A 26366-nucleotide genomic window follows, 5' to 3' on the forward strand; every position below is an offset into this window, starting at 1 on the left:
CAGTGTCAAGGCACAGCAGAGTTCTCTCTATAAAGTAAACATAACCATATTTGGATTAAATGCATGATCTCCCTTCATTAGTAACCACCTATTATCTTACAGAGCTGTCCAGCTCAGGTGATAGGAAACAACCAGAAATCGGACTGTTTGATGCTCCCTTCCCCCTGTATGTAAATTCAGTCATATACAGCATACTAGGGCTTCAAAGATACAGTGCAGTGTTGCTAACTCATGGCTTTTATTTCATGGAAATTAATTTGTTACCAAATATTAGAGAAATTAATTAATATTCGCTCTTCTAATAAAATTTTATTGATCCTCACTGTGCGTATAGAACTATGCCAGATGAAGAGGGGAATATGATTATAGAGAACTAAGGTTCCCTTCCTTTGGGGGAATATAAACTAATGGGGAGAGATGATGGAGAATGAAGACTCACCAAAAAAAAAAAAAAAAAAAAATCGAAAGTCACAAGAAAGTAAGTATAACAAATTGTTACACCCAATCGGCTTAGACACAGATTTCTCTGAATTGGAAGGAAGGCAAGGAGAAATAGAAGAACGAACATTTATTTTAAAACTGTGCTGTTCCAGATGCTTTTTCAATGTGTTTTTGATGAAATTATCACAACTGCATTATAAAGCAGACATGACTGCTTCCTCATTTTAATGATGAAAAAGCCAGTTGATCCCAAAAAATAAAAAATAAAAAGCCCTATCAGAGGGTGCACAGTTCTGTCTTCCCTGTAACTCTCACCATGGTTTACCTAGGTATTTGGTTGTAGATTTAGATTTTTGAAATCAGACATTAGTAGGTCAGGGAAGGCTTTTCTCAGGAGGTGGACCTGGAGTGGTCATGACAGAGAGCATGTGGGTGGAGAGAAGTCTAGGTGATCCCTGGCAGAAATCAGCACGATGTTGTGACAGAGAGAATACTGTGCACACACACTAAACCAGGAAAGGCTGAATAGTTAACAGGACATTTACTCAGAGGTGGAGTTGGAGATAATGTTAGAAAGAGGCATGAAGCTAGGTTTGCATCACTATGAACTAATTCTGGTGAGGGAACCATAGTGTGCATGTGCACACGTGCGTGTGCACGTGCACACACGCACTCTCACTTTCTCTCTCACCAGTCGTGCTACACTGGATCTGAAACATAGAACCAATAATATTTTAACTCCACATTAAATTTATTTTTTAAATTTCATATCAAGGTATCTAGGCTACATAGGGAAATCATCTCTCTTCTTTTCCCTGAGATCATTCATTGAATTGCCGTTGGGTGTCTGTAAGCTGTAAACGCTAGTGCTTGCCTTACCCTCTCACCATCTTGGTCATTGCTTGCTTTACCTGAATAGGTCAAGTAGAGGAATCCCTGTGGATCCAGATGTGTGGGGTTTGCATTCTACCGGGGTTTCCATGGGGACTAGAAATGAAGAGTAGCAACTATGCAATCTTCTCTCTGGGACATGCATAATTTTCTAAAAATCCCCTTTGCCTGACTTTATAATGTCACATTCTAAAATATTCAGGTTGCTTTTGTTGTTCTCTCCATAAAAAATTAATGATCATGAAAGTATTATCATGTTTATTTTAAAGCAACTATTTTCTACATTTTAATTAAAAGTTGTAATTCACCATCTTTTGACCAAGTTATCTTAAATCTTCATCTTATTGGTAATGGGTATTGGGCTAGATTCAGAGAGAAATACAAGCATTACTTAATGCAAACAGTAAAATCTCGGCATTTCCAGAGATATGGTTCTGTTCATTTCATGTGCTGCGCTAACTCTGCCTTTTTAATTAGAAATACCCTCCTGCTTATGCAAGAATCCTGGGAAAGGGGCATTGTCTTATTCATTATGTATTCCATGAGAATCACAAGTGGACAAAACCAGGCATAATACAATGACTGTTGTGTTATTAAAGCACTTTAATAAGGTTACTCCCTCAGTAGAGTGAACTTCTCAAATACCCATTTCTTTTGCAAGAGGTAAGCTGCATGGAGCAAGTCGCTCCATGTTCCTCTGGGTATGAGTGAGGTTCCTTTCTGCATGTATTTTACAGATTTCCGTGGGTGTACTACCAGACTAGTTCCTCTCCCTTTTTAGTCCCCTGTCCTGTCTTAGACAGTGATGTCCTAGAAAGTATTGGATTTTCTATTTTAGTCCTATAGTATATAAGAGGAAATAGTTTAAAATAATGATATATGAGGGAAAGTTCTGTAAACAAAGATCCACTACATTTGGGGCATGTCTGTGCAATATTGTCCTGCTATATTTACCCCTCTGTTCTCCACCCTCACCAACCAAAAAACACATTGGTTGAGATTCTGTCTGTAATGGTTTTCATTAAAACCCAAATCTTTAATGGTACTAAAAATCTCTTTTAAGAAAGAAACGGCAAGTTGTGGATAAGGGTGGAAGGTAGGGGAGAAGACAGAGAAGAAAGTAAGGAAGAATGAAAGGCAGAGAGAGAGGTCGGGGGAAGGGAGGAGGAAAGGCACAAAGGAAGATTTTTTTTTTTTTTTAAGGTGCCCACCCAATTGCAGCAGAGCAAAGACTTATCTATATGCATTACTTTGATTTCAAATTATTTTTAGCATGGCTTTTATTGTACTCATTGTTACATACATAAATCTTTAAAGTAATACGTTTTGTAAGAAATGGTCATAAAAATTTACAGCCAGTAACTTTTCCCCTGTCCCTTACAATGATATTCTACTAAAACCATTAAATGGTTCTCATTAATGCCCTTTAAATGATTGTGTAATGACCCACAATCGCTTGTAAGTGAACAACCATTAAAGAATTACCAGTTCTTAGCATGCTTTTAAGTACAGCTTAAATACATGGGAGGTAACATATAATATATTAGAAAAAGTATTAAATTTGAAATAGTAAAAACATGATCATCACAAAAGAATGAGTAGGTGTGCAACTCTACCCTGCAATGACCATGGTTCCTACTGAACACGTTATTATCGCAGATTTTATGGCATTTGTCCTCTTTTCCATGTTAAATCTTTCTCCTTTTTTTCTGGGATTAATAATAACAATAATAATAGTAAACCCTGTCACAACAGGAGTGAAAGTGCATATGAAAGCAAACGGGGAAATAATTAAACCCATGTATAACAGACAGCAACCTATCTAAACAAAAAAATGAACAGTCTCTCCCCCAGATATTTTCTACATGACGACAAATACTCATTTTTTTCTAACCGTACAGATACTTGGTGTGGGATAGTCTAAGCACTTGAATGATTGCATTTTTTACACTTCAAACTATTCTGCATCCTGGGAATACGGTCAAAGATAGTAAAAAATAATAACTCTTACTGAGGGTGTGAGGTCAAATTAGTCCCCTGCTATGCCAGGCATGTTTTGTAGCAAGCTTACCCACCCATGTAGAGTTGGGTGGTTGGTTTATCCTAAACTACAAATGTCAGATTTGTAAAGAGTTTGGTGGCATTTGTTTTTGAAGTCCTTATAGTCCTGCCCACCTTGTCTTGTGCCGAGGTGCCACTTATGGGGACGTGGTAATAGAACCAGGGCCACAGGAACCTTATCGCCAGATAGAACAAGACACAGGGTAAGGAAGATGCCAGAGTAAGCAAGGGGCAAGAGAAAATCAAATGTATTACGTGCCATTTGTATCTGCTTACTTTGAAGGCATTTAATCGGGGGCAGGGGGAGGTGGTGGCAAGAGTAGTTTGGGGCTGGAAGGCACAGCTATATATTTTTCATGTGACATTTTAAGAAACTCAAAGTCAACGCTGAATCCCTCCACTGGCATCTTTCTGGCCTCCAAGGATCGGTGACACAACACATTTTCTGCTCTTCAGCAAGCTCTGCTTATCCCCACATGGGCAACCGTGTTTCCTTCAGGTGTCTCCTGGGGCAGTGAGCCCACTAGTGGCAGGGAAGAGACACCTAATATTTCAAGTGGTGAGTTAGACTGACAATGGTGATCAGACTTATTTCACTATTTCTTGACAGTCTCAGCTTATCTCTTACTTCCTCCAGGGACCCTTCCCTAACCCCACAGAACTGTTTCCTTAATGCTTATCAAATGCTAGTAGCATGCCCTAAGATCTGGAAGGGTAGGGACCATGTCAGTCCTATTTGTGGCCAATCTCTGGTCCCTAACACAGTGGCTGACAATGCTGGGCTCTTAAACATTTATCAGGTTATTAAGTTCACCTAGAAGCGTTGCAAAATGAATTCAGTTGGTCAAAAGCTGGATAATTCTAAATAGATCACATTCAAAAACAAAACAATGTTGGAAATTTACAGAGTTGTCATTAGAAAGTGGAGATCTGGCAGGCCTGTCAAGAATAAAATGAATCTCAGGCATTTCCTGGTTTCTCCTTTCTGTGCCCTTTCTCCTTTTCCATTCTGGTCCCTCTCAGTCTCTGTCCTCTTTCAAGCAACCCTGTTCCTATTATTCTCATCCCTTCCGTTCCTCTCCTTTGCCACAAAGCTCCATCCCCTCCAAAAGCTGCTCTTCAAAAGCTGCCTCCACTTAACCCTAGTCCATGGGTGTCTGTGCATTTTGAAACCTGGTTATGTCATAAAGAAAGGGAAGTTTTCTTTCCCTCAGCTATAGTTGTGGGTGTTGGTGGGCTTCTGGGCAGCATCTCCTGGGCACTCTGGAATCCTGATGGCACGCTGGGAGAGAGTGGGGCAGGGTGGAGGACTTGGGTTAACTAGAAGACTGAGAAGCATTTCCCTTAACTGATTTGTAAAGTAAATCAGGCATAGAAACAAAGTTGAAAACAGAGCACGGAAAACAACTCTTCTATTCTCCCAATATTTTCTTAGCTCTGAGTCAGCTGGTATTCTGTCTCAGAGTCACGGACCTTTCCCATCTCTGACTGGGAGAACACGTCCAACTCTGAGCCTCTGCCTTGTGTGCCTGGCAGTAGCTGCCACACTGTGTGTTATTTAAGAAGCTCCATTTGGCTCCATGCTCGACAGAGGAGAGGAACATATGGCCTTGACTGTTAAAAATATTCATGAGTCATGTTGCCCAGTGCTGAAGTACAGCCACCTCAAGGGCAATTTTCCAACAGCTCATATTGGTTTACAACATGGAATGAAGACCAGATGAAGTTCCAGGAGGTATTCAGAGGAGACAGAATGCAGTGACGCAAGTTAGAATTTGGTCACTGTGCTGGGTAGCATGTCCCTTCTGGAAAGAGGCATGGAGTGTTAGTAGAATATCAAAGTGAGGGATCCCACTCTCTGGTTCCATTTATAGAGCCAATGTTCTGCTAAATCCTTCTGTAGAAAGAACTTGAGTAAACTTGGAAGTAAGGGTTACTCCATGTATTGACTCCTAGTGATTTTCTTCTTCCCATGACCACCAAGAGCTCACCTTGCCTCATGGCGTCTGCTTGGTCCAGGATACCACATGCTTTAACTCCCATGCTGCTAACAGAAGATTCTTTCAGGGATAAGTGTTCGTGATTTAAAAAAAAAAAAAAAAAAAAAAAAAAAAGGTTATGGCTTTTAGGGAAGTTCTGATTGTGGATTTTTGTTACTGTTTTGGTTGTTGTTTTCATTTTAACATTTCTGAGGTTTCTACAGAAGTGGTCCTGAGTGTGTTTGGCTTCCTGGGGACATTTTATGTGATTTGTCAAACACCAATATTAAAGAAGCACAGTCAGAACGACTAGGGCTGGGAGATAAAATGGCTTAGCTCTCAGATGGTCGAAGAGTAGACAGGTGGGACATCTATAATAGTTTCATGATTTAGAATACAATGTTCTATTTGCCCTCTATCCTTTTTTCTATTGTAAATTAATCATTAGAGGGTTCTGTCTGAAACACTTTTTTTTCTCACTGTGTATCCTGTTTCAGCCTGCCCCATGCGGGCAGCTGCACCTGACTGTAATTTGGGGAACACAAATTGCAGTGGTTCAGCACTTCGTGACTCCTCTAATAAGTTAATGTCACTCCCATCTTCCGGCACAATTCAATTCAGAATGCTTGCGATGTATCATTAATGCATTAAAAAAATGTTGTGTTTTTAGACTGAATACCTGGAATTAGTTGGGAGCCTGACAATCCAAAACAGACTTTTTACCGTGCTTGGGAGCCCTGAGGAAGCAGTTCTTGTTTAAGCATCTGCGTTATCAGAGAAGCCCAAATACTTCAAAGGTCTGTGTAGGATGCTCAAAATAGGCACCTTGCCAAACAGAAATTGAAACACATATACATACTATACTGTTTGCCTTACAGAAATTAATTTTCAGCCAGCAGCACCTAGGATTATTTAATATTTGTCTTTAGCAGCAGGAAGATGAATCTATTATTTTATGAGTTGATTTTGTTATTTTACCTGAGTGTTTCAGTCAGTCTTTATGGTGGGAGACACTTACGGTCTCCTCTATGCCCTACCTGTTACCCTCTTCTTAAATTATTATTATTTTTTAAGTATTCAGAAGCAATAGGAAGATTCATTTCTTTAATCATTGGATTTCCCCAGTCAGTTCCCTGGGAAAAAATGATTAGATCCTTTCAGCAATCTGAATAAATGTTAAGATCCAGGGCCGTATCCGTTGAATGGAATCCGTGATGGTAGTAGGTGTTGAAAGAACAGTTTTTGGGTGGCAAGTAAAGACATGGAATTCTAGAGCTTCTCTTCACCTTTGTGACCTGGGAGACATCTCTTAACTTTTCCAGACCCTCCTTCTCATCACCTGTACTTAAGTAGGTTAGGGTCAGTCGTCCCTATAGAACTCTTGCCCCTAGCGATTCCTCATTCTGAAATGCCACGTGGTCCCACAGTTCCTCCTCCTCTTGCTGAGAGTCCAAAGGGTTGTGTGTCATGTTGATTGTTTGTGCCTGTGAAATTAAAGCACCACGAAAGGAATATGCCACTGTGTAGAATAACAAAATGACTGATAGAGTGTCAGGGGAACTTGAGTGTATAAAAAGCCACAATATTGCAAAGTACCTTGTAGATGGGAACTGTTAAATATCAATGGAGCATTGCTGTGTCTGCACCGTCAGCACTTCCCTGTGACCACAGTGAGGGAGATGCTAAAATGTCATTTCATGGACCACATTATGTGCTGCTTACGATGAATATTCTGGCCATGGTTTATTACATTTTTGATAAATTGTAACTTCTTGGACCCAAATTTGGTTAGCTTATCTCTAGTGCCATTTAAATCTTAAAAGACTGAATTTGCCCCAAAGATTTAATCATCATTCAGCAGCGGTCTGTAACCATGTGGTACTAATTTAAATTACTGTAGCAATGGACAAGTCTCTATCCAGAAATTAATAAATGCAATTTATAAGGAATGTTAAGTAACAACTAACAATTTAATGCTTTGTGAGTTTCAGCCAAACTGATTAAATAATTAAAACAGATTTCCAGGGATAGGGGAAGAGATTTTACCATAAAAGAGATAAACAGTTTGGGAATTGTATGCATTCTTTTAGACATTTAAGATAATTAAATCCAAAACCTATGTTAAAATAACACTGAAGGTCTGGTTTAAATCAGTAGTGGGAATTGCTAAGTTAAGAGTTGAACACCATCCTCAGTGTCTGCCCCATTGTTTTAAATAAGGCATTTGGGGACTCTCAGAGCACTGGGTCAGTTTATAGAGCATGCTATTGGTAGAACAATATTGGTCTCGAGTACAAACAAATGTATCAAATGGAACTACCTTCTTGCCATGATATTTCTAGGCTTTTACTGAGCTAAACTAGATGTTTAGAATCATCTCAGAGCTATCATACAAACCTAAAACTTTCTGGTTTTCAAATTCTTATTTGTTTAAAAAAAAAGATAAAGGAATTTAGAGATTATAGCTATTTTAATTGAATATGTAATAAGCATAACACGTAATTTTTATGGGCTTCAAAGAATTACTCTTGCAACAAATTATTGAATGCTTATATATGTACAATACAGGTATGTCTATGATATAAAGATTGATAAGGGACAGAAACACACTGTTTTCTGATTAATAATAATTTTGTAATAAGCACATGGGTAGTCCCCTTGATAGAAATGACTTTAGGTTACCATAGGACATACTCCTTTTAAAGATTTTTTTTTTTTTTTTTTAAGAAAGAGAATGTGTATCACGCAGAAGCAGGAGGGGTAGGGGCAGAGGGGGTAGGAGAGAGAATTCTAAGCAGGCTGGATCTCAAAACCCAGAGATCATGACCTGAGCTGCAAGAGTCAGACCACTTAACCGGCCGAGCCACCCAGGCACCCCAAGGATAACTTTTTAAGTGAGCTGCGTGAAGGGCTCAGAAGGTGCTCATCATTCATCCCTGTATCTGTAGCCCACCAACCCTGGTGGAGAAAGACCATCTAACTACTGTGTCAGGGCCTGCTTCCTAACTGTGTGAAAGCTGGGTGGTATTTCCAAGTGAAGTGGAAATGTGAAAACTATTTGAAAATCATCCTTTAGAGGGATACATAGTTAGTGAACACTAGTTGGTTGAATTTTCACTGAACTGGCCAGCTCTTTGGGGGTTAAGTAGATGCTAGTTGAATGTTCTGTTGTCCGATAGGTTTGGAGTTCATTACCTACCAAATTGAAGTTACCACACTTCCCTTTAAATGTACTTTTCCTTATGTGATAACCAATTACCCTGGTATGCCTGGGACTGAGGGGCTTCCCAGAATGTAGCTCTCTTAGCACTAAAACTGGGAAAGCCCAGGCAAACCCAGATAAACTGATCACCCTACTTTTACCTTATCCTCTTGCCTCCTCTCTTCTCATTAACCATACTTGCACCTCCTCAGTCATTCTAGATTTCTCCAGTTCTTTTTCAACATTCAGATTTTCACTGAGGTTCATCAAATATTTCATCCCTTCCTCTTCTCCAGACCTCTTGTTATTGCCTTGGCTCAAGCAATGTCATGATTTTCCTAAACTATTAAAACAACTGCAACAACAACTATTAAAACAACTGAACACCCCACCTCTAGACTTACTCTCACCATAATCTCCCCATGACCCAGCTTGTCAGATATTTTAAGATATCTATTCACTTTCTCAAGTCTTCAGTGTTACTTATTACATAAAATCCCAATTTATATACATGAGATAAAAAAAGGCTCTCCCTCCGTCATCTGATTCCTGCCCAAGTCTCCAGGCTTACCCCCATCTGCCTTTCTTCTTGAACTCTATTCTCTAGCCACTTAGATCCACTTGGAGTTTCACAGGGGCAGAATACTAATTTACACTTGTACACCTTTGGCTATATGTTCTCTTTTAAAAATGTCTTTCCCAGTCCCCTTTTCATCTCACAAACAGTGAATTATTTTTTAAGACCCAGTTCAAGCATCACATTCCTTTATCCAATCCTTCTACCCCAAAGTAAAATTGACCACTGTGCATTTTGTGCTAGTCTGAGCCTTGTATACTCATCATGGACCTAAAGACACATGTTAAAATTATTTATTGAGTAGTAGTGGATATATATATTTGGTGGAGGAAAACTGATTTTATTAATATTTATTTTTAGGTTTTGGTATTAGGTCTGATGTGTATCAGACCCTGAAATGCTCGTGGAGTGAATGAAGAATTTCTGTCGGTACATAATGGGAACTATACAGAGACAGCAATGCAATGTATGTGGTGAGTCTCCAAGCACTTTGATAAGGCCCTTCTCATATCACCTAGTTGAAACTTTCAGTAGCTATTTACCTGTTCATCGTTTCACTGTCACATCATCTGTTTGCTCATAGAGCTTTCCAGAAACAAATTTTATGTGCACAAGTTAGGAGAGTAGCCATTTTATATCATTTTTTGCTTATGCTGTAATAGTTTTGATTCAAGTCTAACAAACCCTGTTGACTACCTATCCAACATCCATCTCTCTATGCCACCCCACATTTTATCCTTCCAAACAGAATCCTGTTCATTCCACGGTCACCTTTCCTCTGCAGTACTGTGTGCTTCTCTTCCCAAGGGGGTGCTCCTGATCAGTCTAAGGCAATCCTAGTTCTCCTGTACCCCAAAACTACCTAAAGATGGCTTGAAGTTCTTGTGATACAGTTCTGGCATTGAGATGTAAGAGGAGTCTGTTGGAGATCTTTTGGAAAGGTTCCCTCTTACAAGAATGGTACCCAGAAAGAAATGGTCTCTTGTTCTCTGGATGTTGTTCTATCTATATATGACACCTATAACTACTGTGGGCATCTTGTGACATTGAGGGAAGCCAGCCTTTAAATGAAGCCAACACTGAAACCAACATAGCAGAAAAATAGAATCCAATTCTCGACGTTATTGTGGAATCTCTGAGCCTACCCCAGCTACAGCCTCAGTCTCCTAGACTTGTAATTATGTTGCATGTGGTTGAGGGTCTCATAATTGACAGAGACAAGTTTATCATTGTAATCTGAGAGGGCCAGGGCCATTTGTTAATACATACCATCTGGTACTTCGAGGTAAGGATAAAAATGTGTAAAATATACTCAAAATAAAGGCAAAAGCCAAAATGACCACCTGAGAAGATGCCAGTTCTACCATTTATCAGTAACTATTTTGAATGAATCAGTTGATGAATGGAGGTTCTGTTCAAGGAATTATAAGTGCTTATCAGGAACAGAAACTGCAAGGAGTCATAACCTTTTTCTATATGAGCTAAGGGTGTCAATAGTGAACTGACTTAAATTACTATACAATAAAGAAGAACATAATGGATATTATGATAGTGCTAACAATTGAACATTTTATTGAGCAACTACTACGTACTAGGCACTGTTCTGAGTCCTTCCCAAGAACTTTTATTTGCATTAGCTATATTTTTTCTTTCAAATATTTTCCTCACAGGCCACTTCATGACCTATAAATACTTACATACCACTACACTTACATAAGTCTCTCTCATTCTGTAAGAGAGAGAAAAAGAAAACCACTATCTTTCCTGATTTTGCTTTCCTCTCAAGATATTATCTTATTTCCCTTTACAAACTTCACCAAATTTTTTTTCCACTAATAAACATTATTCTTTAGATCTTTTTTAAGTTCATAAGACAATTGAGCAGAAAGTACAAAGCTCCCATATATCCCTGTCCCCACACATATACAATCTCTCTCACTGTCCATATCCCCCCACCATAGTGGTACATTTGCTACAATCAGTGAGCCCGTATTGACACATCATTATCACACAAAGTCCACAGTTTGCATCAGGGCACATTTGGTGTTTTACATTCTGTGTTTGGGCAAATATAGAATGACAGGTATCTACTGTTGTAATATCACACAGAATAGTTACGCTGCCCCCAAAGTCTCCTGTGCTCTGTCTGTCCATCCCTCTGACTCCCTTCACCAAGTATTTTGAAGAAATAAATACACAACAGCCTCTGATTTCTTCACATCATACTCCTTCTTTGATCCACTGCACTGATTTTTATTCCCCTCATTTTTCTGAAAGCGCCTTGAAAAACGTCACCATTGACCATGGTATTGACAATTCAGGAACTATACCCCTGCTGACTACTTCTTTTGTCCTCCTCTCCATAGCAACATCAACTATCCATTTGACCCAGGCCAGGAACCTCAACCTTTACTTGTCTCTCACCCCACTTCTCCTCTCACTTGTCAATTTTATCATTCTACCTCCAAAATTTTTATTGCATAAGTTTCTCCTGAGAGAAACAACTTGTCCAACCTTCATTTAGGCTCCATCATCTCTTCTCTAGACTACCGTAGAATCCTCCAAGCTTATTCTCGTGTCAACCTATACCTTACAGTTAAAGTCAGAGTAGTTTTCTGAAACACTATTGTCTTCCTGGCACTGCATATTTGAAATATTTTAATAGTATCTCTTCCTTGCAGAATAGCATCCTCAGCTCTGCTGTAAAGGTAGGTCTTCACAATCCTGCAAACATGCTCCTTCCCAGTGCCACTTCTCATCTCCCCTCCCCAGTGCTCTCTTCTATCTAGACTGGAGTAGTCTGGACCCTGAGCATGTGTACCTCCACCACTTGGTGACTTTGTATATAGTCGATTCTCTCGGTGTAGAAGGTCCTCTGTCCCTTGTCCAGGTAATGAACTTCTACTACCACAGAGGCACATTTCATAGCACATCAAAACTATTGTACTGTCTTGGTATATTTGTTTGTAATTGTGCCTGTTCCCTTCTCTGAAATGTGAGCTTTTGAGACAAGGAACTTTGTCCCATTTACTTCAATATCTCTAGTACCATAGCTGACACCATGTCCAGTACTTAACCAATGTTTGTTGCATTAAGGCTATTGTGATGGAATGAACAGAGTATAATGGGAGCTCTGAGATGGAGCAACTAGAAGGGGCTTTTATTTATTCATTCATTCAACAGTTATGTACAAAATATACATTATGAGCCGAGCATTCTTCTAGGCACTGGACATAGTGAACAAACAGAAGAATATCTTACACTCATGGGACATAACATTCTATTTTAGTGGGAGAAGACAGAAACAGTGTGTTTGGCAAAGAGTCAGTATCATGAATGAATGAAAGAGGTAGGAAAGAAATACAAGACATAAGGAATGGTAAGGGCCATTGACAAACTGAGCATCCTATGACCCACCCAAGGGAATTTACTTAAGATCACATTAAAACATCTATAACAGCAGCTATGCATGGCCCAGCCACTGAATGTATTTGGGAGCCAGAGTTAGCCCATAGCCTACCCCTTTGTGCTCCATGTTGCAGAGGCATCTTTGTTCCAGATCTTGTTCCTTGAAAAAGCAGGGAGAGGCAGTAGATCCTTGAATAGTGGCAGAATATCCTTATTAGTTTGACTCCAATCTACCTTAATAACAGCCTCTCACTTTTTCTTAGCCTCTTTATCCTATGCTTATGGCTTAATTCTTTTTTTTTCAGCAGCCACAAAGTTATCCTGAGAAAATAGTCCACTTGCATTCCTTGGGAAGAATACTCTTGTACTTGGAGATCAAAAGCCCAGCAGTGAGAGCACCAAGGGGCAAAAAGAGCATGGGCTCCCTCATACCAGATTCAGAAGCTTAGGTGTATTAAAAGCAACTTCTGCAGACATTCTTTTTGGGGGATAGGAGAATAAAGAATTGTGCCATTCGTATGTATGTGTATGACTAGATTGCAGAAGAATAAACTTCGTAATATTTTAAAGTTGAAAGGCATTTTAAGGTATCTCTAAATTAACCCTTTCCTTTCGCAGACAGGGAAACTGAAGCTCAGGAATTAGCAATTTACCCAAAGTTGTACACCTGGGATATATTAAAATAGAACAAACAGTTGACCATCTACTTCTTCCCCATGTTAGCAGCCAAGGATTTCAAACAGTAGAGATAGATTGAAGGCTCTGACCAGTAAACTGTAGGTGTTTTTCCAAATTTCTGTGATCTAAATGGCTAGCTCTTAATGAGGAAGAGGTCTGTGATAGAGGTAGCCAGAGATGGATTATAGTTGATAGAAGATGTGAGGATGGTGCATGAAATGTGTTTTACTCTAGGCAGAAAATTAAAGCAAGAGGTTTGCAGAATTATAAGTTCTCAGGGTGTGTGGGAGAATAGTACTGTTTATCTGTTAAATTATTTATTCATCCAATTTATCTATTAAATTATTCATTCATTCATTCATTCATTCACTCGGAAGTGTTAAAGCCTTACTATTACTTCTGAGCTATGTGCTGTGGAGGACACAATGTGGAAGAACCCTCCTCCTTCTTTGGGCTCTTTGGGTTGGGAGTTGTTAAGAGACATACCCCTGACAAGAGGAGCCAGATGTGCAGACAAATCATCACAGTGCTCTGTGCCATGGGAACATGTATGTTGTTCCTGAATAAAGGGAAAGCCTACCTGGGTGCTGAAGGCAGTTTGCCCCAAGTCAAGTGCTATATTAAAAATACTATTGCACCTTCCCTAGTCATCCTAACAATGCTGCCTTTGTACTAATAATCCTCTGAAGAATCTTTCTCCCTCGAGTAAAATTAACCTGCTTAGAAGAGCTTATGAAGAGATTCTCTGCTTCTTTCAAAGTTACAACTCTTGCCAAGTGATGTACCTTGTGTGTCTGTGACACTGTTCCCGAAAGGACCAAGGCCCCTGAGTCATAAGATGGCAGTCATTCTCTGCAGCCATTGGCTCCCGAGGAGCAGGCATTTCCATCCATCTGCAAAAGGAAGAAGAATTAGCCGCCTGCTTGAATCAACCGTATGTGTGTTGGTTGGGAGTTGTTAAGAGACATACCCCTGACAAGAGCCGAGTTGCCCAGCCAGCTTCCCTTTATCAGATGGGCCAGTGCCAATCATCATTGTTCTTGCAAGGTGATAGCAGGAGTTGTTCCCCGTTAGAAGATGGTGGCATTCTGGCAGGGTCACCATGGTGTTAAGATGCATAGCATTTGTCAGGTTTGCCTAGGACTTCTGGAGGTTTAGTTATGAAACTTGTTAATTGAGCTATAAATATAGCTGCAGCCTTTGCCTTCCAGTAAGGCAGTGTGTTAATTTGGGTTTGGCAGGGGGATGGTGCAAGCTGCCAATGTTATGTTAGGATTAGTAACGTGCAGTACATTTTAACTCCACTTCCCCATGTGCCATGCTTCCTCCTCTGTTTGTTATCTTTCTGAGGGAAGAGAGAAGAAGAGAAAGCAAGCTCATCATCATGGGCATCTTACGTTAGGGATATTTATCTGCAGACCTGCTTTTCACCTTTCAAGTCTTCAGGTGGAGGGAGTTTGAAAGATAAATGAAGAAAACCATGTGCACACACAGCAGAGGGCTCAGACACAGCCTTCTGCCCTGAGATTAGAGCAACCAAGGCTGCCAACAGGCGGGGTGTTTGCTTTTGCTTCCCCCATCGTCCCCCACCCCAACCGCTCTCCAAAGTTTGGACATCCCTCTGTGCCTTAAGGTGAACATGATAATACCAAATACATGTCCTCCACAATCAAAATATGTTCTCCCTTCTTTTTACACACATGAAATTACATGTAGAATGGAGTGGGTTTGTTTGCTTGTTTCTTCTTCAAATACTTATCAAAGTATTTGTGCACACACAGCAGTGTGCACATCACTTGCTCATCTCAAGGAGAAAAAAGTACATGGATTTTAAACTGTACATAAAAACAACTTTGGCTGCGTGGTTTATGCTCATAGGGGAAAGAAAAGGTGCTGCAGAAGCAGTCATACCATGCCTGCTTAGAGACCTTGGGAAGTATTAGTTGAATGAATAAAAGAGTGAATGAATGGGTGAGTCTCAAGTAAGTGGAGTGAAAGAATGGTTTTTGTAGATTATCCAGTCTACCATGTCTGCTTTATTTTCTTAAAACACATCAGTGACCTGGAAATAGGCTGGCAAAAATGGGAATTCTGGTTTTTGGCAGTGTGATAGAGGACAGAACTCACTTCCAGCTAAGTGGTATCAGACATTTAATTTTTTTTTTTTTTCCTGAAGCACCTGGCTTGAGCAGAAATATGAAAGAATGTAGAAGTCTATAAGCCATGTGGGTCTCCCTGGAGACAGTGCTGATTGCATTTCCCTGGTTATGATATGTTAGAAATCAGCTTGAACTAAATATTCTTTGTTTTTCATGTTGCTTTCCCCTTCGTGGGCATGTCTCTTACCTCTGAAAGGTAGACATTTCCATTCCTTTTTGGGTTTTGTTTATTTACTTAGAGCCCTATGTTTTTCTTTTTTGTTGGGTTGAACTTTAGAAGTTAAGATGTTATATCATGGATGCAGAAATGTGCTCAGCCCTAATGAGGATGGTGTTAATTTTTTCGTGTTTTTTTACAGTGAAACTGTAGCCTGCCTCAACTACACCAGCTGTTAATTGTATTTTCCTTAAGTCCTTTTGATATTCATTTGAGATGCATTTTATAACCCATCTGGTAACCTTGCTGCTAACCAACAATTATAGTCTGACATCTGAATACAAAGAATTTGGGACAAGCCACAGTTGTACATGGAAACTTTTAAAACAATGTCTCCCTTAATATATTCTTTACTAAAAAACATTGTGAAGAAATGATTATAGCCTCACTAAATTCTGACATGCTAAAAAAAAAAAAAATGCCTGTTCATTCTTTGGAAATTTGTACCAACTTAGTGATTGGAAAATTGAGAGAATAATAATAATAGTAAAAAGGCACAGAGTATGCCAGGAAGCCAGCCTTTCCCCTGCTTCATCCCATTCACGAGCTTGACACAGCCTGGACCAGTATTAATTCCAAAAGTCTGAGGTGGACAGAGAGTGGTTGCTACTCACATTGTGCTTAGTTTGGAGACTGAAGAATCTGGAATCAAACTGATAGGATTATTAGAGTCTGAGGCAGGACTACTATGGGCAGTTGTGGGTTTTTGTACTTCGGCACTAGGCCGAATAGGCAAGTGTGGGCTGGAATCTAGCCCTGGTACCGCTTGCCAAGCCGTGTGCCCCAGCCTGGGGCTGCATCAGCCGGGAGGAAAGGGCCCTTCTGCAGTTCATCTGCCAGGGTGGAGTGCCTTTTTGTAACTCTCACAAAGATGCACTGTGTGCTAAAGGTGGCCGTGGCTGGAAATAACTGTTGAGGGGGATCTCGTCTTCTCTATGGCTATTGTGTATCTGAAACTCTCCTGGGTTCTAATAGTCCTTTCACTCAAGCCCCTTTTCCCCAGCTCTACTGTGGGAGGAGGAGTGACTTATCCAACAGGGGCATCTGGAAAGAGATTCGAAGACTGGGTAACTCTGCCCCCATTCTGCTTGACGTATTTTTAGGGAATCAGCTGCCTGCAGAGAACACACATAGCATGGGGGGGTGGGGTGTGGAGGTGATGGGGAGAGGGGAAAAAAGACCTGGTGCAGTCTAGTGTCTCCAACTCTAGGAAGCTCTCTTGCTCATATTCCCCAACTTTGCTTTATTCAGGAGGAATGTTGTAATTTGCACCGGCCCCGCCATGGCTCACTCTTTTTTTTTTTTTTTAAAGATTTTATTTACTTATTTGACGGAGAGAGATCACAAGTAGGCAGAGAGGCAGGCAGAGAGAGAGGAGGAAGCAGGCTCCCTGCTGAGCAGAGAGCCCGATGTGGGACTCGATCCCAGGACCCTGAGATCATGACCTGAGCCGAAGGCAGCGGCTTAACCCGCTGAGCCACCCAGGTGCCCCCATGGCTCACTCTTTTGTCTTCATTTTTCCCTTAGTTAAGAATTCAGGAAAAGGGTGCTATTTATTGGGCTTGCAACAGGATCTTATTGACCATACAATTCCCCATTTCCCTCCACACCCGTACATATAACAGAACTGTTCTAACCAGCAGAAGCCATGAACTGGTGGACACTTGGCCAGATTCAGCCTACATCATGCTTTGTTTGGCCCACAGAGTATCTTTTGGAAATAATGGCACAAACATTTAAAAATGGGAGATTGCATATCCACATCAAGATTTCTGGCCCTTCTTAAAAAATAAAAATGGAAAAGCTGTCCACACTGGGCCGGCCTTCCTACATGGCAGTAATCAGCTAGCATTGTATCCCTTTTCTGCAGGGCATACTCTCCATCTTTCCTTTGTCCCCTCCACTCTCTGTTGGCTCCTGGGCGAGGCCGGGTGTCAGCTACCTATCTAGCATTACTCTTACATGGTTTTGTTTTGTGTTGAATTAAACGAATGTCCCCTTATTCTTATGTCCCTTTTAAAAGTTGATGGGAAAGTCTCCATTTCTGAAGACATGGGAGAAAAAGCAAATGCCTTTCTGGAACCATAGATTATTTCCATATGTTTGATGTATATTTTTTTCTTGGATGATTCACACATTATGCTACCTACCTGGCTCCTATAGTCAGTCTTGATTTTGTAGATTTTTTTTTTTTTTTTTTTTTTTAGTTTTTTGGTCTTTATTTATTTATTCATTTTTCAAAATATAGCCAGTGAAAAAGACTTTGCTGCTCCTTTGGCCAATTCATTCTACTACATGGAAGCTCTTCCTTATCTTAAGCTGGTACCTGCCCCCTGTACTTTGCACGTGGCAATATTGGCTCAGCATATAATGTCAAGTAAACACCTATCCAGCTAGAAGTTCTTAGAATTGTTCACTGATATTTCTTGTTCTCCTTCTGGATGTGGCAGAATTTTACTTCCTCCAAACCCTTGAAGTTCTTGACTGATGGGCCCCTGCTTCCACTTGGCAGTTCTCACATTTGAAGATCATTCCTTTGTCTTCATTTTTTGTTTCCTGGGATAAAATTCCATTTAGTACATACTTGTATGTTCTCTAAATATGTGACAAGGTCCCTTCCCACTCAACTGTAAGAAAATCTCTCTTAAAATAATCATTCCTATGGTCAATTCTGCCGACAGCTGCAGAACACTACAGAACAGAGTGAACTCTGCCTTGAGACCAGGAAAAGGACAATGTGACCCACTCTTTATTTAAGATAATGTCACTTTGGGCCTGTTTGATATTTTATCTGTTGTATATCCATGAGTTTTTTTTCTGATAGGAGTACCAAGAAACATCTTGGAGAGCACAGTTGCCATCCAAGGCTGGGAAAAAGTATGGATAGCCTTCAAACCTTCCATGGAGTTCCTGCCATGCTTGACTGTATCCAAATTCTCCTTGGATTTGCTGGAGTGTTTCACTTTTATCTCTAAGCCTAGACTTACTTGGGGGGAATGAGCTCTAAGGTTTACTGACTAGTTTATAAACAGGTTCATAATCCTTTTGTTAGTGCTGAATAACATCTTCCAAAATTCTGGAGATAATCTCTGGTTCTAGTGCTCTAATCATTTTTCTGGCTTGAACTGAATAACCTTTGATTCCCTGGTCCTACCAACAAGAGGCTGTCTTTTCCGTTTGTAACAATTTTTACACATTTTCAATAATTCATGAAAATTGAAATAATATTTAGTATATTGTAGTTTTAAAATAAATTCACATACATATGTCTTCTTGTCAAAGTTAATGTCTCCTTTTCTGTTTCTGCCTGAATTTGTGTTTGGGTGGTATATAGAGTGACAAGGAGCAACTAAATGGGAAATACAAAGTAGAAATAAAATCCCTGTTGCTTTTCCCTGTAAAACTGACAGGCTCTCCCGTCTCCCTAGCCTTTATCTAGTCTAATGGAGAGAGAAAGGCTGAAGGTTCTAAAGGTCAAAGTAAAGCACTGGCTCATCATGGATGTCCCACCAACTTGGGCAAAGTACAGTAGAAGGAACTTGAAATTCGGCAGTAAGAACTTTCTAGCTCCAGCTCTGAAGGTGACAAAGCCATTTGTCCAAGCTTCACTTTCCTGGTTTGTAAATCTCTCACTCTACCATCTTCACTGAGGTAATGTGAGGGTCAGATTCAGTATGGGAATATCCCTTTTGAATGTGCTAAGTTGTTTTTATTACTGTTCTTCCAGGCTGCATGGCAAGTAGAGACATGTTTTATAGGGAGGGGTACATTTCCCAGAAATGTTTTGAGTGGCCCCAGTTGTCTTTCTACCCCTGCGATTTCTCCCTCCATAGCCCTTTACAGGACATAACCCCAATGAGTGATAGGCTTGTTTCCTGTACCAGGTAATCGTCACTGCTCTCCCTGCTTCAAATTGAACCCCAAAGGAATTCAGTATCCCTGTGTCCTCCATGGGTTTTTTGTTTTTGTTTTTGTTTGTTTGTTTTGCTGAGTTTATGTGGGAAGTCCCTGAGGCCACAGACCCTAGAAAAACTAATGTCTGAGATGGAGAGACGATATTGTATTTAGGGACTATATTATATTGGGCTGAGCTCAGGCATTGGACTTTTGTGGCATGGTGTACCTCAATGGAAGGACCATGACACCAAGGTGCTAGAGGGGTTACTGAAAGGACCCCAGAGTGCTGCGGGGAAGGGAGGTTTTGAAGAGCCAACAGTAGGCCACTTCACCAGAATCTCTTCTCACCTCTCTTCATAGTAGGATGTATCATTTCATCGCAACTTCCCACCCAGGAATAAGTTTTATTTTGTTTTCTTTTGTTTTGTTTTTCATCAGACAAGCATGATTTAAGGATCCCAAGAACAATTCTGATAACTGGACATTTGGTCAGTCATATTTTCTTTAACAGGGAGTGGCTATTTTCCAGTTTATATTCTGGATTCTTAGAAGCTTCTAGTGTGTTGCTTTTAAGTAGCTTAGGGAATCCACTCTTAGGGCCATGTAGAAATACACTTTTCTGCCAAGATTAGATTTCTGAGGTGGGAGCGCTTGTAAATTATCGCTGCCTTCTTATTTCTCATTCAAAAAAATGAGAATTATTCTGAAGAAGACCAGCTATGTTGTGGACTGAACTGGTAAAGGAAAAAGAAAGAGGGTTTCAGGTAATCCAGTCAATCCTTTCTGGGAAAGCAGAAAACGGGGGTATAAATGAATCAACAGATATTACCCTTTTATGTGCACTCCCATCTTAAGTATATTTGGTGTAATAAGAATATATAAGCTAGAGAGGAAGACTTTGTGATCTATGCCTCAGATTTATTTCTGCTCCCTGGAGTCACTGCTTTACTAACCTTGCTCTGCCCCATATCATCCTTCATCCTTCCGAAGTAAATAAATGGAGTTCTCTTCCCCCCCCCCTTTTTTTCCTTAATTAGCTATCAAAATTTGAGGTGTCACCGAGACTTTGAAGGCCCCTGTGATCTGTCTTAAGAATGTGGGGGTTGCCCCACTGTCCTTGACCAACTTGCCCCCCTTTCGTCAGCGGTCACCAAGATACATGCAGCCACACACACGTTTTTCTGCCTGGCTCCCACCGCCCGTTCCAGAGATGGCGGAGCTCCTGGCCTCTGTTTGTATATAGAGCTGTCTGAAATGCATTCGGGATCTCTTGAGGTGAAAAGAGTTATATAAACAGAGAATGTTATTATGGATTCTTACTACAGATGGAAATGACTGGGTATTCTCAAAATAAATAACATTTCACATTTTTATAGCTATGTAACATAATATGCATGTGTGTGTGTGTATTTATATTCTTTCCATCTTGAATACACAGCCTCTCCTTCCTCAGCACTTGGATAAGCCATTCATTTTGCCTCCTGCTTTTTTGATTCTCTTCTTAAGAATTCATTTAATTGTTGCCAGCGTTTGGGGAGTGAGGATGAAGCGGTTATAGGCTTCCTGCTAGCTCCCACCAGATAAGCCTGCCGTGGCTGTAGCAGTTAGGAGAGCTGAATGCTGAAAACACTTAAGTTCTGTTTTTCCACTTCCCCTCTAAAGAGAGATCAATCAGCTTGTGGCTCAGCATAATTACAAATGGAAACTTCCTAGAAGAGATGCCCAGAGTTGGAGGATTCAGTGTAAGGTACCTAGATTCAGAAGTTGTTTGTTTAGATATTTTGGGTATCCCCCTCCCCTTTTTATTGAATCTGCATATTTATTTTCTTTGAATTCTAGAGGGCAGAGCATGCCATGTCTCATTTACATTGATCTACTCTCAGTAAAACAAACAAGTGAACGTAGGTAAACGAATGATAGGATTACCACTTTCATAATGGTGCTATTCCCACAAGGAAAATCTCGAGTATTGGGACCCTATGCCTGGGGTTTGCAGAAAAGAGCAAAGATGCCAGAGATTTATCCTGAGCCAGGGAGGAGGAAGATTGGCATCCACAAGTCCAGGCAACACAAGGCGGACAACAGCTGGCTTTGCCAGCTCCACCTGGCTCCAATAAAAGACTGGCTAGCATCCTTGGCAGTGGCTGGTGGGAGAGGCAGACAGAAGCCAACTGCCCCGAGGCTGGCCAGTTCTGGTGGAAGGAGGTGGAGGATGGAGAGGTAGCTGGGTGAGAGGGCCTCGGGCCCTCAGTATGGTGCTGAGAAAATGGCTAACTTGGGGGAATTCAGGCCAATTAGAGAGTGATCCTTTCACACTCAGCCATCTGGAGATGCCTGCAAGGGGACTGATTCTCCTCAATGGTAACTTCCAAATTTTAAGAGGATCTAATAGAATTTTAGACTAAGACTTACTGAGTGCCTTATACATGAACAGGCTCTTCAAGAGGTGCTATGGTCAATAATAGGAATGACCACAACAATGGTAAGAACAAGGGGATGATGATAATCACTAGCCTTTGATATGAGCACTTAATAAGTGCCAGATTCTGTTACGTCCATCAGCCCTCACCATCTTACTCCTCACAATCTTCCATAATACAGGTATCATCATTATCATCCTTATTTTACAAGAAGGAAACCAAGATTTAGGGAGTTTAAAGAGTATCCCCAGAGTCATAGAATTAGGTGATAGCTGGGGTTGGCACCCAAGCGGTCCAGCTCTTAATCTGAATCCTGCACTATGTGGAAGAATGTATGGTCTGTAGTTAAAGAACTAGTAGTCTAATGAATAAGGTAGGTATGAAAGAAATACATGGTATTGATGAAAATAATCCCATAGTAATGCACTCTACAACAAAACAAATTCAGATATTACATGATTGAATACTGGACTTTATTACTGGCTTCAAACTCACCTTATTCAGAATTGACTGCATAATAATTTAAGGTTAAATTTTTTGGACTCCTTGCAGAGTGACGTGGATGGGTGTTACTGTAGAGTAATACTAACAGTAACTGATTTTCATTGGCTATGTACCATGAAGCCATTAATTCTAGTTCTTACAACCATCAATGAAAGTAAATAATGTTATCCCTGATGTACAAGCCATGGAGCTTAAACGATCTGTTTATAAAGTTCAGAGTTAGTGAAGTGGCAGAGCTGGGATCAGAATGGAGACAGAATGATACCAATCCAATGCTTTCTTCACTATGCCATCCATATTGCCAGTCCTCAAAAAAGTGGGATGTATGAAAAGACTACATATGGTACACAGAGTAGGAAGTATGTTTAATTGTATGGAAGGAGTTTTCATACGAAAGAGGAAGCTGACATTTACTGAGTTCTTCCTATGTGCCAGTCACTGAACTGAGCACTTACCATGTATTCTTTCATTTAATTTTGTGAAAGCCAAATCAGGAGTTTATTTTTCCAAATAAACTCCAAATTTTCCAAAGAGACTGTGGGGAGATATATCTATTTCAAGCAGAGGGAATAGTATGGGAGGTATAGAGGCATGAAATATTATGGTGTGATTGTGGGAATTAAAATCATTTTGGTATTATGAAAGCATAAAGTACACTACAGAAATGGAGTATGTCAGGGGCAACTGGGTGGCTCAGTTGGCTGAGCATCCAACTCTCGATTTGGGCTCAGGTCATGATCCTTAGGGTCATGAGATCATACCCCATGTCAGGCTCTGAGCTCAGCAGGTAGTCTGCTTGAGATTCTCTCCCTCTACCCCTCCCCCTGACTTGTGTGCACAGGTATGCTTGCCCTCTCTCTTTCTCTAAAATAAATAAATCTTAAAACAAAACAAAACAAAACTGGAATGTGTCATGTGGGGGGAGGGAAGATGGTAGCAACTGAAGATGACATTGTAAAGATAGAACTCCAATGACACTAAAGAGGTTCTTGGAGCAAGAAACATGGATCTTTCCCTCTAGATATCAGGTAGCAGAGTGAAGGGAGAAGCAAGTCTAGGTAAATAGTTTTCCTAAGCAATCTTAAAAAGTAAAGCAATGATCCCATTTCATTTAAGCCAATAAGAACCAAGTTCCCATAGAAAGATGAAGGAATTTAGCCAAAATTACTTTTTTTTTTGCTCAAAAACCACGTTTGTTTTATACCAACTTGTTGTTGCTTCAGTAGCTTAGTTCCAGAGATTAGAAAGGAAATGAACACAAAAAAGGTGGACAGAAAGTGCTCAGCAGCTTCAGACACGCTTGTCCAAGATTGCCCTCTTACCAAAATTAATTTCCTTTTTCTTACAGATTTGTATTAGAATTCCCAATAATTACCGTTGCCACCATGAATTTTTTTTAAATGTTAGTCAAGAAAGTCGATGTTATAAGATAGAGTCTTACAAGAGCATGAAGAAAATGACCACTTCAAATAAGGATGGAGCTTCTCTAACTTCTTTCGCTAGTTTGGTTGCCACTGTTTAAGTTTAGAAAGTAGGGCGGCCAAGAATTGCTGGTGCTGGTCGTGCTTGCACAATGACACCCAATGAGGACAAAAATCTTACTAGCAGTCGACTTGCCTAGTCCCAACACTGAGCTGTCTCCATCTGGAGGAAAGGATCCATTTTTCTACCCATACAAAAGTGCCATATGGGTTAGCAGAAGCCACCCTCAGGAAAGAAGGAAGCATCAATAAATTGGCAGTTCTCATCAAAAGTTTGATTTAGTCTCCACAGTTTAGATCAAGAAGCACCACTGTAACAGTTGTTTACATAATTTGCATATGTGGTAGCATTTCACTTCAAATTTAATGGTGCTTGCCACCTCTACTCCAGGTTGTTGTTAACCTTCCCATGCATTTGATGTTCTTGATTTGAGGTTGTTTTGCTTGGTTTTGTGTTTGCTTTTATTTTGTCCTAACGAGAATAGAAAGAGATGTGCTACAGGGGTCAGAGAATTCACTTTTCTACCTAGTAGTTGGCTGAACATTGCCATGTTGGTTACTTTCTCAGAACTCCCACTCTCTTTAGCTTTGACTTGTGCCTAATGATAACCTGCTTCACAAGGGTGTTTAATGGTTAGTGCCTGGATTGGAAATAAGTGCCAAAAAGTGGTGGTCGTTATCTGACTATCCATGTGCTACGTAGAAGTAGTCAAGATAACACGGGTACATCTTCACCCAGCCTGGCTTAGAACTGCTGTTACTCCAGATCTCTGACAAGACAGGTTTACTCCAGGGACAAGTAGTGGATTATGGATTCAAAATGGGGAAGTTGTGAGGGGATGCAAGGGCCAGTCTTCTGGGTGGCCTGACTCCACACCACCTATGGTTTATATTTTTTGGATATTTTTATATCCCAGATATATTTATATTTTAAACTTTTCTTTGGTTGAAATCTAGTTCATCATGACACTATTTTATTAATATACCATGTGATGTATAATTTTATATTAATTTTACATATAATATGTATTTAGATTAATTTTTACATATGATTTATATATAGTTTGTATTTAGATTTTATGTTAATTTTACATATAATATGTATTTAGATTATACATTAAAATAAGTATCTACATTGTCTCCTTCAAGTCTTTCCCTCAAACATACCTTCTCAGTCTATCATAATCACTCAGAATAAAATCCACTTTCCTCATATCACATCTTCTCCTCCTTTCCTACTTTATTTCTACATCTCCTCATTATTTATTACCCTTTAACATGCTACTTACTTGTTATTTTGTTCACCCCCCAACACCAGAATATATGCCCTATGAGAACAAAGATTCTGTTCTTTGTTTTAATAGGCTTTTCCCAGCACCTAAAATTTAGTAGGAGGTCAATTTGAAAAAGGAAGTTATATTATTATTGCTTTTCTGCCCTAATTTCCAGGATCTGAGAGCTTATTTTACATAAATTTGTCAATAAAATGCTTTTTCTTTTGGTAGTTAAGATACAACTCCACACACGGAAGCTCTAATTAGCATACTCAAAAATTCCACTTGGCCCATCATTTATTAAAACCAGAGTAATTTCCCAATTGTCCAGAGCAATACATTTTCCCTTGGGATAAGAGGTCTGAAGGTTGCTTTTGTCAATTTCATTGAAAGAAATAAAATTTAAAAGTATGTCTTCCATCTGTGATTTTCTTCCCACAGTATTAGAGACTTCTAAGATTGTAATGTCAATCTAAGATATTGCCTAATAGATAGTAATTAAAGACTTCAATCTTGACACAAACAATGCAGAGATATTGCTCTGAAAGGGTAAAGAAAAAATGAAATCCATCTGCTCTGAATCTCTCAATGTGAAAATACTTGTTTATAAATTGTGAAGTCCATATATATGTGTGTGTGTGTGATTGTATGCTGCTTTTTCAGTAATGGTTATTTCAAGCGAGTGAAGAGCTTTACTTTTGTCGTCTATGCATAACATTTGTATGAAAATAATGAGACTTTTTGGTGACTTAATTGATCCACTGAATTTTCAGATGCTAGTTATATAGCTAAGGCAGATGAGGTGACAAATATTTTTAAAAAAAGTTTTTTAAGTAATGTAATGGAAACACAAATAAATTACAGTATGTTTGTGTAAAGGAATCATTTAACAAGACAACATACAGATATGTGTGGGTTGAGGGGGAAGATGGGAAGCTTTCTTATAGGGAAATATAAAATGGTACATAATTCAAGATCACAGACAGCTTAATCACATAAATATAAATAGAGACTACCCATTTTATTTGTTGCCTTCTTGCTTTTATATTTTATCCTGTAACTTTATTTTGTTTAACAAACAGTGATTTTTCTTTCTCTCTCCTTGAGTCACTATTTTTCATTCCTGAGTTTTGGCGGAGGGTAGGAGGGCTGGGAAGAGGCTTAAAACATCTGTAAG

At 39.8% G+C, this 26366-nt stretch overlaps 1 long non-coding RNA gene across 1 annotated transcript in view; it reads left to right on the forward strand.

Annotated features, from left to right (window-relative positions):
• The window catches only part of LOC101687561, a 507478-nt gene that overhangs the window by 361007 nt on the left and 120105 nt on the right, over positions 1–26366 (forward strand). The window contains exon 3 of the long non-coding RNA XR_006606038.1: positions 9512–9617. This is a non-coding gene — a long non-coding RNA (uncharacterized LOC101687561). The remainder of the gene's footprint in view (positions 1–9511; positions 9618–26366) is intronic.

The sequence above is a fragment of the Mustela putorius genome, unplaced genomic scaffold, assembly GCF_011764305.1.
Source record: "Mustela putorius furo isolate JIRA1106 unplaced genomic scaffold, ASM1176430v1.1 tig00000224_pilon_pilon_pilon, whole genome shotgun sequence".
NCBI classification, from domain to species: Eukaryota; Metazoa; Chordata; class Mammalia; order Carnivora; family Mustelidae; genus Mustela; species Mustela putorius.